The sequence below is a fragment of the Medicago truncatula genome, chromosome 7, assembly GCF_003473485.1.
Source record: "Medicago truncatula cultivar Jemalong A17 chromosome 7, MtrunA17r5.0-ANR, whole genome shotgun sequence".
In the NCBI taxonomy this organism is placed as follows: Eukaryota; Viridiplantae; Streptophyta; class Magnoliopsida; order Fabales; family Fabaceae; genus Medicago; species Medicago truncatula.
In genome coordinates this window covers 10,930,391-10,948,300 of record NC_053048.1, presented here as the reverse complement: position 1 = coordinate 10,948,300, position 17,910 = coordinate 10,930,391, and the positions used below count along the sequence as shown (strand labels likewise).

General features: G+C 35.7%; 1 long non-coding RNA gene across 1 annotated transcript; it reads left to right on the top strand.

The window, feature by feature from the left end:
- The first annotated feature begins 10,305 nt into the window (after positions 1 to 10,305).
- LOC112416297 (uncharacterized) lies at positions 10,306 to 12,493 on the top strand. The gene is made up of 5 exons (XR_003006636.2): positions 10,306 to 10,340; positions 10,460 to 10,542; positions 10,656 to 10,718; positions 10,809 to 10,992; positions 12,304 to 12,493. It is a non-coding gene; the product is annotated as an uncharacterized lncRNA (long non-coding RNA).
- The last annotated feature ends 5,417 nt before the right edge of the window (positions 12,494 to 17,910 follow it).

Sequence of the window (17,910 nt, the reverse complement as noted above, 5' to 3'; positions counted from 1 at the left end):
TACAATTGAACTAAAGATACAACAAAATAAAATACCCCGATTGATAATGTCTCATCCTTCTCAAAAGTTTGTTACACTAGAAAGGGTCACACACATATAACATCTTGACAATTCTCATTTGGCTAAACTGCACTTTTCGCCTCTATGTTTCAAAATGTTGCAATTTTTGTCCCCTATTAAAAAAAATAGCAATTTTGGCCCCTTTCATCCCAAAATTGCTCAGAAGATGCCACGTGTCCCAGAAAATGGGTCATAATCGCAACTTTTTGTAAAGATAAGGGGTTAAAAAAATATTTCTCTTATATTAGGGGATTAAAAGAGCATATTTCCCTAAACATAGGGGATCATTTTTGCAATTTTTTTTAATAAGGGGCCAAAACTGCAACATTTTAAAACTTAGGGGGCAAAAAGTGGAGTTTAGCCATGGATATGCTGCAAGATAGCTTTCATTTGTAATGGGTTGTCTCTCTCCATCACATTTACCTCCAGAGTTCCACTGTCCCCCTCTGCAAATTTCAGCCATAGAATCAATTACTTAACTACATAATAGAGATAAGATGTAAAAATAAAAGGAAGTAGAAATACACGTTCTTCTTACTTGTAGTGAGAAGCTGAAAATCCAGTGAAAAAGACCCTTGTACGTGTGCTATCAACTGTGGAATCAACCCTTGTACGTGTGCTATCAACTGTGGAATGAACCCACTTAGCCCATGTGTTCAGTGCTGGTTGTAATGCTTTTGAAACTTCTACATGATTACCTTCCTGGAAGTAGTTTCTACTGCAAGAATGAAAATTGATAGTAGTTAGCCTTTGAACTACTTATTAATAAAAGAATAGTGTCTTAGCAGAATTGTTTTTTACCCATTTTTTGTCTTTTCATAATTCCACAAGTGTCCTGTGTTGGAAATGATTATATCAGCATCATAATACTGAGACTTGGAAGCTTGAATCATAGCAAGCCTAAGAGTTGCTGCATAGCATGCCTTGCCAGCATGTTCATCAATGAAGATGGATGGTTATTGAAACCATTCATGTTCATTAACATAGATGATGGATATTGGCCAGTAACAAAACCACCAGCTGCAGACACTACAAAAAAATATGTGCACAAGCACAACAGCTCTGCAAAAGGGACAATAACCCTGTAACAATCCAGCCATCGATAGATACTAGTTTGACAACGAATAAAAACGTGCCACTTAGTTTCTGCAATAATCCAACAGTTGACACTCTGTTGGACATTAATTGTAATTAATTCATTAACATGTCCTTCAAAAATACTATACTATAGCTTAAGATACACCAGAAAATTAAAATTTGGGACCTAATGCAGAATAAGGCAATAAAGATATGTTCGTCTCCAAACTAGCAACACTCAGCAGCAAAGAATTAATAACTCAGGTAAATCTTTGATAAAATTAAACACAACACAGTTAACATAGTTGTACCTGTTATTTTGCTTCCTTTAGGTACCAGCAACAACAGTCAGTTTTAATAATGTGTGGCTGGTAGATGGTTTTGAACATAACCTTCTGAGTATCAGTCAGTTTTGTAATAATGGTTATGATGTGGTGTTTGGAAAGACCAGCTGCACAGTAATCAAAAAGGACGACAAATCCATAATATTCAAGGGAAAGAGAATAGAGAATGTCTACAAAATTAACTTCTCTAAACTAGTTGATCAGAAGGTAATTTGCCTTCTATCAGTAAATGACAAGAAATGGATGTGGCACAGAAGGTTAAAATATGCTAACTGAAGATTAATCTCTAAGTTTATTAAGTTACAACTGGTTAAAGGCCTACCTAACATTGATTATCATTCAGATGCACTTTGTGGTGCATGCCAAAAAGGGAAGATTTTGAAATCTTCTTTTAAAACAAAAGACATTGTCTCAACCTCCAGACCCTTGGAATTACTTCATATTGATTTATTTTGACCAGTTAACACTGCATCTTTATATGGAAGTAAATATGGATTGATTATTGTTGATGATTATAAAAGATGGACTTGGATAAAATTCCTAAGAAGCAAGGATAATGCATATGATGTATTCAGTAGCTTCTGCACTCAAATACAGTCTGAAAAAGAAATAAAAATTTTAAAAGTTAGAAGTGATCATTGTGGTGAATTTGAAAATGAGCCATTTGATTTTTTTTTTTTTTTGTGAAAAACATGGAATTGTCCATGAATTCTCGTCTCTTAGAACTCCACAACAATATGAGGTTGTAGAGACAAAGAATAGAACTTTACAAGAAATGGCTAGAACCATGATTCATGAAAACAATTTGGCTAAACATTTTTGGGTAGAAGTAGTGAATACAACAAGTTATGTCCAAAATAGAATCTATATCAGACCTATCTTGGAGAAAACAACATATGAACTCTTTAAAGGAAGAAGACTCAATATCTCTTACTTTCATCAATTTGGATGTACCTGTTACATTCTAATTAACAAGGTCTACCTAAAGAAATTTGATACCAAGGCCCAGAGAGGAATCTTTTTAGGTTACTCTGAAAGGTCAAAGGCATACAGAGTGTATAATTCAGAGACACTATGTGTTGAAGAATCAATGCACGTTAAATTTGATGACAAAGAGCCTGGAAGTGAAACTTCAGAGCATCATTGGAAACAAAGATAGTCCTAGAAGAACAAAATCATACTTCAAACAAGAAGAGTCTATGATAGGATTATTATCAGTGATTGAACCTGCCACAATTGATGAAGCACTTTCAGATGATGGATGGATATTAGCTATGCAAGAAGAGCTCAATTAGTTTCAAAGAAATGATGTGTGGGATCTAATATCCAAACCTCAGCAGAAGAACATTATTGGAACAAAATGGGTATTCAGAAACAAGTTGAATGAACAAGGTGAATTAATTAGAAACAAAGTTAGACTTGTTGCATAAGGTTACAGTCAACAAGAACGCATTGACTACACTGAAACATTTGCTACACTGAAACAAAGTTGGAAACAATCAAGTTACTTCTATCCTATGTAGTTAATCGTAACATAATATTATATCAAATAGATGTTAAAAGTGCATTTCTTAATGTAGTCATTGAAGAAGAAGTGTTTGTCAAGCAACCTCCTAGTTTTGAGGATCTTAAGCATCCTGACCATGTTTATAAACTATAAAAATCACTATATGGCTTGAAACAAGCTCTTAGAGCTTGGTATGATAGACTGAGTAATTTCTTGATTAAAAATGATTTTAAAAGAGGTCAAGTTGACACAACACTTTTCAGAAGGACCCTTAAGAAAGACATTCTTGCTGTGCAGATATATGTTGAGGATATAATATTTTGTTCTACTAATGCATCTCTTTGCAAGGAATTTTCTAAGTTAATGCAGGGTGAATTTGAAATGAGCATGATGGGAGAGTTGAAGTTCTTCCTTGGAATTCAAATCAATCAAAGCAAAGATGGAGTATATGTTCATCAAACAAAATATACAAAGGAGCTTCTGAAGAAGTTCAAGCTGGAAGATTGTAAAGTGATGAACACTTTAATGCATCCAACCTGCACCTTAAGCAAAGAAGATACTGGAGCAAAGGTAGACCAGAAGATATATAGAGGTATGATTAGTTCTTTGTTATACCTCACTGCATCTAGGCCAGATATTTTATTCAGTGTATGCTTGTATGCAAGATTCCAGTCAGATCCCAAAGAATCTCATTTAACTGCTGTTAAGAGAAGCTTCAGGTATTTGAAAGGAACAATTAATCTTGGACTCCTCTATAGAAAATCCTTAGATTATTAGTTGGTTGAATTTTGTGATGCTGACTATGCTGGTGATATGATTGAAAGAAAATCAAACAGTGGCAACTGCCAGTTCCTATCTGATATCCTGGGCTAGTAAAAGACAAGCAACTATTGTTATGTCTACAACAGAAACAGAATACATCTCAGCTGCAAGTTGTTGTACACAACTACTTTGGATGAAACATCAGTTGGAAGAGTATCAGATTAATGCTATCAGTATTCCCATTTATGGTGATAATACTGCTGCTATTTGTTTGTCAAAGAATCCAATTCTACATTCAAGAGTCAAGCATATTGAAATCAAACATCACTTTATTAGAGACTTTGTTCAAAAAGTAATTTTAGATATACAATTCATTGATAATGAACATCAATGAGTTGATATATTTAGTAAGCCTTTAACTGTAGAAAGATTTGATTTTATAAAGAAAAAATTGAACATGCACTTTGTGAGTGATTAAAATTTGCTTGCTCCTGAATAGGAATTTAGGTCCTGAAGTCGTTCAGAAGCTATGGTCCATCAGAAGCTCTAAAATGAGATTCTGAGGAAAATGTGCTTCTGAAGATGACATCAGCATCTGAACTCCAGAAGCTGGGTTTTATGATCCTGAATAGCAGAGTTAATGAAAACGTTGGAAGTTACTTTTTAGTGAAAATGTTGAAATGCTAACGATAGTTGGTTTCAGTTCATGTTGTATGATAGATAAGTGTCTTAGTGGGTCTCTGTTCTACTAGTATATTTAGTAAAGAAATAGGAGTATGAGCTTTATAAATAGAAATTAAGGATGAATGTAACAGTTGTTAGCAATAGCGAGTACTTCATAATTTGATAGATTCTTTTCTTCTTTTTGGTTATATTATTTTCTTCACTCTACATTAGTATTGTCTGCAAAATGTATGCGAGATGACAAAGAGATAGGCAAGGGTTTGTTTGTGTCCGTTTTTCTAACCTGGTCAAGGTGGTTAACTCTGAACACTTTTATTGGTAAGTTGAGCTGCTTTGAATCTGTAAGCCACTAAGGTGGTGTTAGTGTAATAAACTTGGAGAGCATGAGTGCCATTGTTGTATGATGAGTGCCATTGTTAAACATTCTTTTGTCCTACACATTTAATTTGTTCTAATGACTGAATGTATATAATTTGTACCTTTTAAAATTTTTATTTTTATCATTCTGGAACGCATTGGAAAGGTTTTTTGTTTAAATCAGTGACTCATTCTCCTGCGGATTTGCTTGCGAATAGTTGCTTTTATCATAACGCTTCCTGCGGAAGTACCTGCGAGTATGTTCGCAGGAAAGGTGCTTGCGGGCAGGAAATCTCCTCAAATACTGACCGGATTTTTTCACTTTTCCTTCTCCTTCAGTTGTACCTTTCCTGCGGATCCTAAAATTCTACGGTAACAATTACACACAAAGGTATTACCTGGGAGTGTATATCCTTGGCAAAATCCGCAGGAAACTCATTACTTACGAAACTTTAACCAAACTCCGCAGGAAAATCAAGAGTTTCTAATAGTGTCACCATGGGTTAGCAAAAACCAATAGAATAACATGGTTAATACACTAAATATATACATTGTTAAAATAATTTTAAATTCATTCATAAGAGGTTCATATTGGGTATGTGTATATTCTTTTGTAATTTGTTTTTAGTTACTATGAGTAATTAAATATTTTTAGGCTACGGTTCTAAGATGAACCTCAATTTCATTTGTTGGATATTTATTTAATTTAAAGTTTTTATTCAATTATTTTTTGTTCGTTGTTTAGTTTTACTATCGTGCATAAGATTTGTCTCCTATGGAGCATAAACCTCACTTAGGTACTTAGGTAGTGGCAGGACCTAATATTGATGTTTATATCTTGATATTTATATCTCTCTAACCTGGAAGTAATTAATTATTAACTAGTGAAACAAACCGAAAGAGAGTGTACCCTGATAGTAAGTACTTAGGAAGGTGACATACCAAATATTGATGAACATATGCTGAAATCAAGTAGTAACTAGTTAGTAATTAAGGAAACTATGACTTCATGACTTAAATCAGCTCAGTGACTCCATTATCTTCCCTTGATAAAGTAGACGCTAATAGGGTTGACTGTTTATATAACTATTAAGATAGAGAATGTGTTATGTACTTTTAAGATTCATAGATAAGAGAACCTTCAGGAACATTGGCCATCATACCTTTCGAAATCTAGGAACTCTACCCTAAGTTTAAGTTTCAATTACCCATGAGTGAGATAAACCCCACACATAAGGATCATCATGTGATCCATAGGTACAACTCAACATGTAGAGGGATAAACCTTAATCAATCAAGATAGTATAAACTCCGCACATAATGATCACCGAGCGATCAACAGGTGCACCTGTTCACCGGTGTTTTTGCGAACTAGAAGGATGGTTTTTGTTATTACAAGCAGAATCAAACCAGAAATCCTATGACATTTTGTGCAAGGTTTTTCCATAAAAAGAGTGTGCGTTCATCAAATTCATAGGGTACTTTATGAACAAGATGAGTCCGTATGGCGTCTTTCGAAGAAAAAATTTTAAACCAAAAGGAAACGTAGTAAATGCAAAATAAAGGCTAAAAGTTTAAAACACAGAAACTTACAGGAAAGATAAATTGCACTACATTAAAATAAAGGTGGTTTGGAAAATCAGTTTACATACATTCTTTATAACTCTTTTCTCTCGTGCCGGTACTTCGAGTGTTTTGAAATTTCTATAAGTGATTTGCGACTCATTTTCCCTATGGACAACTACTATTTATACATAGAAAAATAATTGGAAAAAGCATAAGTCCACAATCATCACTTCTTCCATTTGGACAACCGCTAGTCTCTCACGTTTCCATTGAGGAAACTGCTGCTACTTGGATTGAAATTCTTCCCGCCTTTCAAATAATTTCTTGACTTAGACGAACTTGCGTTCTTGGATTCGTCTTGTCGAACTCCAGGACCTTTAGACCCTCAAGTTGAAAGGGAAAGACTTCGATTCTTGCAAAGATAATAGTCAACCAATGTTGACCACATTAAATGAGCATGTTGAAAATTACAGGCTAACAACAGTGTGACAACTGATTAGATTATCATGTCCCACGAACTTTTTACTTAAATATCCCTTACGTGAATTAACTCGAATAAGACTTGATTGTTACGTAAATCCAACAAATGAATAAAGGAAATTTAAAGAATCCACTGTTGCCAATATTTCTGCAACCAAAACATGTAACTTGCTTTGTTGCAAACAGATAAAAATTGCAATCTCTTAACCCTCAACTCTTTATTGTATTATTTTGTTCTAAAATAAGTAACACGAATTGTTTAGATGAAACGACAATCCGTGCGCATATGATACTCTATTTATCACTTTATTACTTGGTAAACGATTTGATATGCTTTCCTAATCCGACCGTGAATAGGGTGTCCCAAACATTGACTTTTACAGGGCTGGTTAGGCCAACCGAAGGAGTAGGAGGTTTAGTTGTTTCATCTGTCATACATCATGTTACCTTGGAGATAGTGCTACCATAAGGGAAATGTTGAGTACATTGGGTCTTGATAGAGTTAGGGAGGAATCAACCTCTAAGAGGACTAAGGGAACAAGGCCACGTTTTTGCGGTATTGCTCGTATATTAGTGCGCGTCCTCATGTTTCGTATCATTATGAGTATGATCTTGAGGAGGATGGAACATATATGATTGTGCCTGATATTGATGTGAGTGGACATGTTGGAGCTGAAGTGGATCCCTCTGGAGACTTTGGTGCTGGTGGTGCTAACAAGGATCTCCTTAATGGTCATTACTAGTATTTTGTCCAATATGTAACTATTGACTTTTAGTGGGTTAGAGTTGTGGAGCTATTTCAAATACTTTGTAGACTAAATAACTCTACACTCGTGTGATCTCTTTTTTTATGGTAGTGACTTCCATGTGACAAGAAATATGACAGATGTTTATGTTTAATTAGTTTGACTTAAGTAGAATTTACTCTAATTTGCAGGTATTGTAAAATATCTAACTACCCTGACAAGCTCAAATATGTAAGCCTACAGACATGATAATTAATTATATGCAGGATATATATGATGCATATTTTATATACTTATGTTTATTTATTTTTATGTTCTACTGAGAACCAATACTTTTTCTTAATAAATAAAAAAGCAAGAAAGATATTTATTTAAATTAAGTTTTAGGTAACCTAATCAATTTACTAGTAAAAGTAAGATTTATGAACTTAATCTGCATTAGGTATTTAAGTATTAAGATGTAACACTATTGTCCAATGTTAAGGGAAATGAGGCGTTAGACTACCAGAACCAGAAGCAACGTTGTTGCCTTCGTCACCAAACATGTTTTTCACTCTGAATCTTTAATGGTGTCACATATAAGTGACTGAGCAAAAATCATGCTCTGATACCAACTAAAGGTGAGAAAAACACAAGAAAGAGGGGTTGGATTGTGCTGTTTTAAACCTTGCTATAAGTGTTCAAGCACTGGTCAGAGTCTGACGTAGAGTCTAATAGCAGCGGATAAAATCAAACACAGAGATAAAGAAGGAGAGAGAGAGAGAGAGAGAGAGAGAGAGAGAGAGAGAGAGAGAGAAAGAAAGCAGATACAAAACAGTTATATTGGTTCCTCCTACAATCCAGGAGTAGTACAGTTCCTTTGCAATTCCATGGGATTAAATTTACTATAATCACAACTGATTTCAAATTGCTCAAGAATACAACGAAGAGAATTCCAATGTTCAAGCACACAAGCAAGAGACTTAAAAGTGTTTACAATAAAACATATGTTCTTACACTTGATATACAATCAGAGGTGTAAACATTTAAGTACATAACATACTATATGAAATTAGAATTTCTAAGATATGAACTTAGTAAGAAATTCTTAAGTGTTCTATGCGCTTTTGAATTTGAGGAACTAAGGGGACAGTGCACACAGAAGAGTCTTGTTATCGTACTTCAAGATTTCAACTCCCTATATAGGCAAGGATTTTATAGACGTTAGAAGGGGTGTCGACGCTAAGAGTCATTGAGAAGCTTCAAATCAAGGATGTTGGGTCATTGCCTGTTATGGATAATGTCGTTGATTAGACATTTGAAATTCCTTTTCTGTAACTGGAATTATTTGTTCATTCTCTTTGTCCTTGAAGTTCTTTGTTTGTTTCTACAGTTACTTAGAAGATGACAAACTATACTATCAGAGTCTTGGTAGAGACAGCTACAAAAAAGGACAACTCTGACGTGTCTTCTGGGTCCCTCTGGTTTTCTAATCTTCAGAGTCTGGAGGTCTTTAGAGTCTGATGCAGAACTTCAGATTGACTTATGGTTGACATTTCTTCAGATCTTTTACCATAGTCTTTTAGCTTCTCTTGTGTTTCTGATGCTCTTATACATGTTCAGACCTTGTTAAATTTTATTATATGGTCCTGCACACTTGAACATATGTTAACATATCCAATTGTTATTCAATACTTTGTTATCAAAATCTCAGAAGAATCGTACAAAAACCAATTTTGTTCCAAAAGAATTTCCATGTCATCAGTTAATACCCACAAGCACAATAGTGCATTGAAGAGTTAGAGGATGAATATGATATTAAAATAATTAAAAGGACCAATGTGTTGCAACCACAAAATTTAAAGGACTTACGGAGTAATTAAACACGTCAATTTATTTATAGTATTTATTAATTTATAACTTTAATAAAATTATTTTTATGTGGAGAAGTGGGGTGTCCGAGGTTCAAACCCCTACCCTTGCATAAAATATGCAATATCCCTACCAATCCTTTATTCTAAAAGCCAGACTTGATGAGCTGGCAGTGTTGCCCTAATCACTTCTTATTTTCCCTCCCAAATCCGTAATTAATGCTAATCTCATCTGCCAACCACACCCTAAATCTCAGCCTTTGATCTGATGACCATTCATGTTCCTAGATAACCCAATCATAATCTTACGTTGTACACTTCCCCACATTGCATGCACATATCTCTGTTAACTATGCAGCACACTACTCAATAAGCCTTCACTAATTAGGTTTTTCATCTCCTCAAGAGACTAATTAATACTCACACCAGCCTATTTTCATTTTCTTGAATGCAGCTACGTTTTCTATCCATCTTCTCCATAGTTTTCTATCCCTCTGCATATTTCATTTCCTTGAATCGAAGGCATAAATCTCCATTTCCATACCCTTTTCTTACTAAATCGAAGGCATGTATATATGCTAAAACCCCATTCATTTCTATATAAGTATTTAGAACTAATACCATGGGTATTATCATCACAATCACTCACTAAATCCATTCAATTTTTCAACTCTCATTTCAATTTTGTGATTTCCTTTATCAATTCAGCATTATGATTACTATTAATTGGTATTTCTGTTTTCAATCACTTTTTCACAATCACTCACCGAATTTAATTTAGTAATCACTTTGAATTTTATGTTTTTTCTTTACAGTTTTAGATATGCACACCACGTGTTTGATAAAATGTTTTAGTGAGCAATTGGATCTCCAAAGTTTTCTCTCCAAAGATTGCCCTCTTGACCACGTAAGCTTTCACTATTTTTTTTTATAATATTTTTGCTTTGATTTTTTATTGGTATTGCAAAGTGATGATTTCTAGATTAATTTATTAATCAATTCGAATTTTATGTTGTTCTCTTTCAGTTTTAGATATGTATACCATGTTTCTGATAAAATGTTGTAGTGGAATGGGAAACTTTCTCTCCAAAGTTAGTCCTCTCTATCAAGTAAGCTTTCATTTTTAATAATATTTTTGCTTTGGTTTTCTCTTAATCAAAAATCCAATAGGATATGAGACTTGGAATGAGAGTTGTATTGATAATGTTTTCTTTTCTTTAAGTGACATTTAGATTGATGCTTCCCTCTTTGGAGTATAGGTTCGTGTGTCATTGTTGACTATTGTGTAAGTAAAGTGATATTGAAGTGGTTAATATCTCTATATAAATAGTTCATGATCATCGCTTTCATTCTTACTATTATGTTTTATTTTCAGAGACTAAAGAATAGGGGTTTCCCATTCATATTGATCACCATTTATAGTAGACCTCTTTTACTCTTCTGCCTTTAGATTAGCGACTGCATACTCTCTTTCTCACTCGATAACCCAAAATCAGATCAAGACATGGATCGCATTGCGTTGTTACATGACACTTCAGTTGCACTTCACAGTCTGAAACGTATATGATGGTTTACTTTATGTGTTTTTAATAGTCAGGTAGCATAATCAGTTCTGTTATTGTGCTAAAAAATTGTTTTATAACATCTGCTATCTGAATGGTGTTATTGTGCTAGAATATGACTGTTATCTGCTAAAAAATGAAAGATTCGTCAATTATAAAGATAACCGATAACAACTATATTTCTCCATTGAATTGATGGAAGGGATTTACAAAGGGACTAACATATTGGAATGGTTGTATATGAAAAATGCAAAAAATTTCCCTTATTAACATGATTTGTGATAAGCATATATAACTGCCATTAGAGAGCACTGACATCTTCCAACTAACAGACATATACCATTAAATATAGATTCCGATGTAAGTCGATGTTGTGTTATCAAGAGCACTAATTAATTAGGCCGTCTAAATTGCTCTTGGACATTGTGAATCGATAGATAGAAAAGCATGTATAGCCGTATTATAATTACTTTTATCTTGATCAATGTGAACTTTTAATAGTTAGAGGTGCCGGACATGAGCTTAGTGTTTGCCAAAAGTTCCGTCTATGCAAAGGCTAGCTGCCCTATGACAGATATATCATTTAATGTAAAGGCTAGCTAGCATTCTAACTTATTACACTATATAAGGACAAGGCACAAGCGAAGATGCATTCCATTCCATAACAGTAAGCTTTTGATACCAAACAACAAGATAGAACTAAAAATGAGATCAATACACTTTGGTTTACTTGCAGCTTCGCTAAAGTCACTGAATAGTTGTGCTAACAGCAACTTCACTAACTTTTTCTTTGTTTGTGCTATTGGCAAGCTAACATGTTCTTCATATCAGCAAATTGGCATCAACATCCCTCCTTTGTTTAGGCCGAAATCCTTTAATAGTTACACATCAGCTCTCTTGCTTATTTATCGTTATGGTTCACACTTCTCCTATGCATAAATCCAACAAAAGATGTCTAAATACATCTTAAATTGATGGCATTGGCATGGATTAAATTTATCTTTGTTGATCGTTTGTTGCTTAAATTTATATAGCACAGTAGTTTTTCTTTGTGTTCTAATTTTTTTTATTGCTCATTCATGGAAATTGTTCAGCATAATCTTTCTTTTGTCTTGCATGTAATTTCAGATAATTAAGTGTTAGTATCAACTCAGTTTTAAGTAAGATTGCATCAGGCTATTCTTATGGCGTTGTTCTTTGAACATGAATAATAGTAAAGCATTAGAAATTATATATGAACATGAATTATTAAGTTATGGTACCAAATTTGAAGCTATGAATTATTAATTGTTCTACTCTTTTTTTTAGTGCAAGGGAAAGCTATACCTGCTTTGCTTGATTTGCAAGAGAAATCGGAATGCAAGTTGCTCCCAACAAAATTAATAATCACACGTTTATGAAGGAGTTAAAAGCCTCTCATGTTAACAGCTTAGTGAGAAATGTTTTATGTAACAAGAGTCAAAATTTTACATAGCTTTTAGTTTTGCTTCTGTTTTTTTCCACGTTTGGCAAGTGTATTTATTGATCTAAACTATAACAGACCCGGGCGATAGCACGGGTCAAGAGTCTAGTTGAGTTAATGTCACATAGATAATTAAATTATTTAAGTACCATATCAAACACATTTACATAAATTAAAAATTGTTTAAAAGAATATGTGTATATATATATATATATATATATATATATATATATATATATATATATATATATATATATACAAAATATATTTGCATTTTCAAAACGTATAATATATTATATTTATATTTTTTAAGGATAACAATGGTACTTTAAATTCAATTATATGCTGAAATTTGCATATGCATAAATATTAAAATATTGAATATTACAATGGTACAAATTTTTTTAGATATTTTTTTAGATCTATTGACGATACTACGTTGGAGTCTGTTACGGATCCTGAATTAGCTGAGGAGGAAGATATGGGCTTAGAGAATGAAGAGATAGGTCCAATTCCTTTTGGAGAGCCAAGAGAAACAAGAGAAGGCCCAAGTGGCTAAACAACTATCAAGACCCAAAGAAGCTGCAATAGATAGCGACAAAAGCTTGCATAGTAGAAGGAATAACTCTAGCAATAGTACTGGGACAGATATCAACAGCTCTATTGCACCGTTAGAGCCTATCCTCTCATGTCAGGATTTCTGTTGTAATTCCTAGGCTATATAATGCCTATTTGTCGTAAATAAATGCAAGCAAACAATTATCCAAATTAGATGTTAGCATAGCTGTAGCTTTTTTTTTTTTTTTTTTATCAAAATGCTCTTTTTTCACCATCTGTTAACTTGAGTTTCTCACATTGGTGCTTTCATTATGGCCTCTCCTACCCACAGCAACGACAACATCCAAGAAACTTTAAACCAAATACTCCAAACTCAACAAGCTTTCACTCAAAACCAAAACGCCTTTCAACAAAACCAACACTCATTCCAACAAGATCTGGTAAACCTCACCACTGAAGTAAACCAGATCCGGACCCGTATACCACCTACTGGATTTAACCTCAACACAACCGATACCCACCAAAACCATGGCGTCGCAAACACTTCCATTAAACTGGACATACCTCGTTTCAATGGATCGGAAGTTTTGAGTTGGATTTTCAAAATCAACCAATTCTTCGATTTCCATCACACCGCTGAAGAACAACGACTGCGAATAGCTTCTTTTTACATGGAGGGGGAAGCTCTCATCTGGTACTAATGGATGCATTCCAACAATCAGCTGCTGTCCTGGCCAATGTTCCTGAATGCTCTAGAACTCAGGTTTGCTCCATCTCACTTTGATGACCCTAGAGGGGCTCTGTTTAAATTGTGTCAAACCACCACTGTCAAAGATTACCAAACAGCTTTTGAGTCTTTGGCCAACCGCATTTCGGGACTCCCAAACCATTTCTTTTTGAGTTGCTTTATTTATGGCCTTAAACCAGCCATTAGAAGGGAGGTCCAAGCCTTTCAACCAATATCACTCTCCTATGCTATCAGCCTTGCACGCTTGCAGGAAGATAAGCTCAACGACCGCTCTCATCTATACCCTCACCGTCGCACAGAAAATACCCCCACACCAACACCAAATATCACACCAAATAACCAACGACCAAACCCCAACCCCAGACCTACCCTAACCACAACTCCAACCAACCCACCCACAACAAACACCAACTGCCCTACTCCCACCATACGCCGTCTCTCTCCGGCTTAACTACAGGCTAGACGTGACCGTGGTTTATGTTACAACTGTGATGAACTTTACTTTAACGGTCACCGTTGTAAGCGCCAGTTTCATTTACTTATTGTGGAACCGGATGAACCAGATGAGGTAGATACAGCTGGATCTCAATTGTTGTTGGAACACTCCAACCCAACAACTATCCCGCCAGACCCACAACCCGACCCAGCTCCAACGCAAATTAGCCTTCATGCACTCATGGGTCATACTATTCCCCAAACACTAAGAGTCACGTGCCTCATTGGCAAGCATTCTGTCTCAGTCCTCATTGATAGTGGGAGTACCCATAATTTCATTCAAGATAGGACAGCTAGACTATTGGGCCTTACTCATAACCCAGCCCAATCTTTCCAGGTGTTGGTAGGCAACGGAGAAGAACTAAAGTGTGAATCAATATGTGAGAAAATTCCACTCCAACTGGGACCCAACACATTTCTGGTGGATCTATTTGTGCTTCCTCTGAGTGGGGCCGAGCTTGTTCTATGAGTTCAGTGGCTAAGAACCCTAGGACCAGTCTTAACATATTACAATACTCTCATAATGAAATTCATCTATGAAGATAGATTGGTTCAACTTCAAGGTATTCCCAAGCCTCAATCCACTGAGTCCTCTCTACATCAATTGCGCCGTATGGTCAACACGCATGCAATTGATTCTGTTTTTCAACTTCACATACTGGATTCTCCTGAAGCACCAACAGACACCACAACTCCTCCAGAACTTGACCAAATCCTCACAAATTTTCTCACTATTTTTGAGCCACCTACTCATCTTCCTCCCAACCGACCCACAGACCACAAAATACCTCTCTTGAGCAACTCAGATCCAGTAAATGTGCAGCCTTATCGTTATCCTCAGTTCCAAAAGAGAGAAATTGAGGAATAAATTCGTGCGATGCTGGCACAAGGTATCATTCAATATAGTTCTAGCTCTTTCTCATCGCCAGTGCTATTGGTTCGCAAAAAGGACAGTACTTGGAGGTTTTGCGTCGATTATCGTGCCTTGAACGCTCTCACAATCAAAGATCGTTTTCCAATTCCAGCCATAGATGAATTGCTTGATGAATTATTTGGAACTCAGTTCTTCACCAAACTCGATCTGCGATCTGGTTACCACCAGATAAGAATGACTCAAGATGATGTGCCAAAGACAGCATTCCGCACTCACCGGGGCCATTACGAGTTCTTGGTTATGCCATTTGGGTTGAGTAACACCCCCTCAACTTTCCAAACCACTATGAACGACTTATTCCAGCCTTTTCTGCGACATTTTGTCATTGTTTTTTCGATGATATACTGGTGTTTAGTCGTTCTCTGCAAGAACATTTGGAGCATCTGAAGCTGGTTTTCCAGACACTAATGGACAATCAGTTTTTTCTAAAAAAATCAAAATGTTCTTTTGCTCAGAGGTCAATTCACTACTTGGGACATATTGTATCTGGCGAAGGTGTGGGTCCTGACCCGGAAAAAATAGCTGCAATGATCCAATGGCCAACCCCAAAGAATTTGAAGCAACTTAGGGGTTTTTTGGGTCTCACTGGGTTTTACCGTAAGTTTGTACGAAACTATGCTGCTATTGCCTCTCCACTCACGGAATTATTGAAGAAAGATGCTTTCCACTGGTCCACAGCAGCTCAAACTGCGTTTGAGAAATTCAAGCAAGCTATGACAGAGACTCTAGTCTTACGGTTACCCAATTTTGATGAAGAATTTATGTTGGAAATCGACGCATCAGGATTGGGTATGGGTGCTGTTCTTTCACAGCAGGGACACCCTATCTGTTATTTCAGCAAGAAGTTTTGTCCAAAACTCTTGGCTTCCTCAACTTATGTCCGTGAGTTGTGCGATATTACTACGGCAGTGAAGAAATGGCGTACTTATTTATTGGGTCGCAAATTCATCATCCATATTGATCAACGTAGCTTGAAGGAACTCATGACACAAGTAATACAAACTCCAGAACAAAAATTTTACTTGGCCAAGCTACTGGGTTATTCTTACAAGATTCTCTATAAACCGGACATTCAAAACCGCGTCGCTGACGCTCTGTCTAGAATCCATGAAGGGTCATCCCATTGTCTAGGATTTACTGTTGCTCATTGTGAGTTCATAGACAAACTACAGGCTAGCTTGCAACAAGATCAGAAGTATATGAACTTATTGACTGATGTGCAGCAGAATCCAGATTCTCACCAGCATTTTCAAGTTAAACGGGGAATTTTGTTTTTTAAAGGAAGGACCTATTTACCTCCCCAATCTCCTTGGAAACAAATTATGCTAGAGGAATTTCATTCATCCCCCATTGGAGGGCACAGTGGTATCTCCAAGACATTGAGCAGATTGAAAGAGAATGTCTATTGGGAGAACATGAAGAAGGATGTCCTTACTTTTGTCAAAGCCTGCCTTATATGTCCGCAAAGAAAAGTACCCGCTCACTTGCCATACGGTTTACTTCAGCCCCTTGCACCACCAGAAAATGTGTGGGAAGACATTTCTCTGGACTTTATTACAGGGCTGCCTTCCTTCCAAAATCATACCGTCATTGTAACACCCCGTTTTCCCAACATCAAAATTTCATTTAAATAATAAGAGTAATCAACAAACGGAATGTCACACTACTTTTCAAAAATCCATAAATAGAATAAAATATTATTTATTAAGTAATAGTCTTCGGTAAAACATAATAATTCATTGCAGCAGATTATTTTCAACATTAAAACAACTTCCAATAAATTCTGGCACATGGCCTAAACATAAATATCTTTAAAGATTTAATCAAACACCTACGGGTTCATATTGATACATAAGGAATGATGAAAATACAACGACAAGGTTTCCCCATCCCGTTACGTATCAGAGCCCTAAGACACATGTGAGGAAAGTTCACTCACAACAGCAAATAACAGCAACTACTCTGGATCACCTTGAATTGATGAACAAAGCTCTACAAAAATTAGATTCTCCCCTCTTGGCTCTTCTCCTAGCTTTCTCTTGGTTTTTCTCCCAAAAACTGTTTTTACGTGAAAACTTTTCTAAACCTAGTTTCCTCTTTATATCTCTCCTCAATCCACTTTATCTTATTTCCTCTATTTCCACTAAACTCTTCTAAATTCCAAAACAGCCCCACATCTCTATATTTATTTAATTTCAAATCTTATTCTAGTAAATAATAAAATAACAACTAAACACATAATTATATAAAATCGCATAAATCATCAAAGTAGACTCTAAACTCTATAAAATAATTAAATAATTAAAGAGGGCGTTATAGTCATCCTTGTCGTAGTAGATCGCCTGTCCAAGGCGGCTCATTTCGGCATGCTACCAACACATTTTACTGCAACAAAGGTAGCAGAACTCTTCACTAAAATGATCAACTGTGTGCATGGGATGCCAAAGAGTATGGTTTCAAACCGTGACCCCATATTTATGAGCAAATTCTGGCAGGAGCTCTTCCGGCTAAGTGGTACAAAGCTGTGAATGTCCTCAGCCTATCATCCTCAAAGTGACGGCCAAACCGAGATTGTTAACTAGGCATTGCAGCAATACCTCCGGTGTTTTGTTCATCAGCAACCAAACCAGTGGGGAAAGTATCTTCCATGGGCTGAATGGCATTACAACACCACCGTTCACGATTCAACTGGTTTTTCACCCTTGCAGGTTGTGTTTG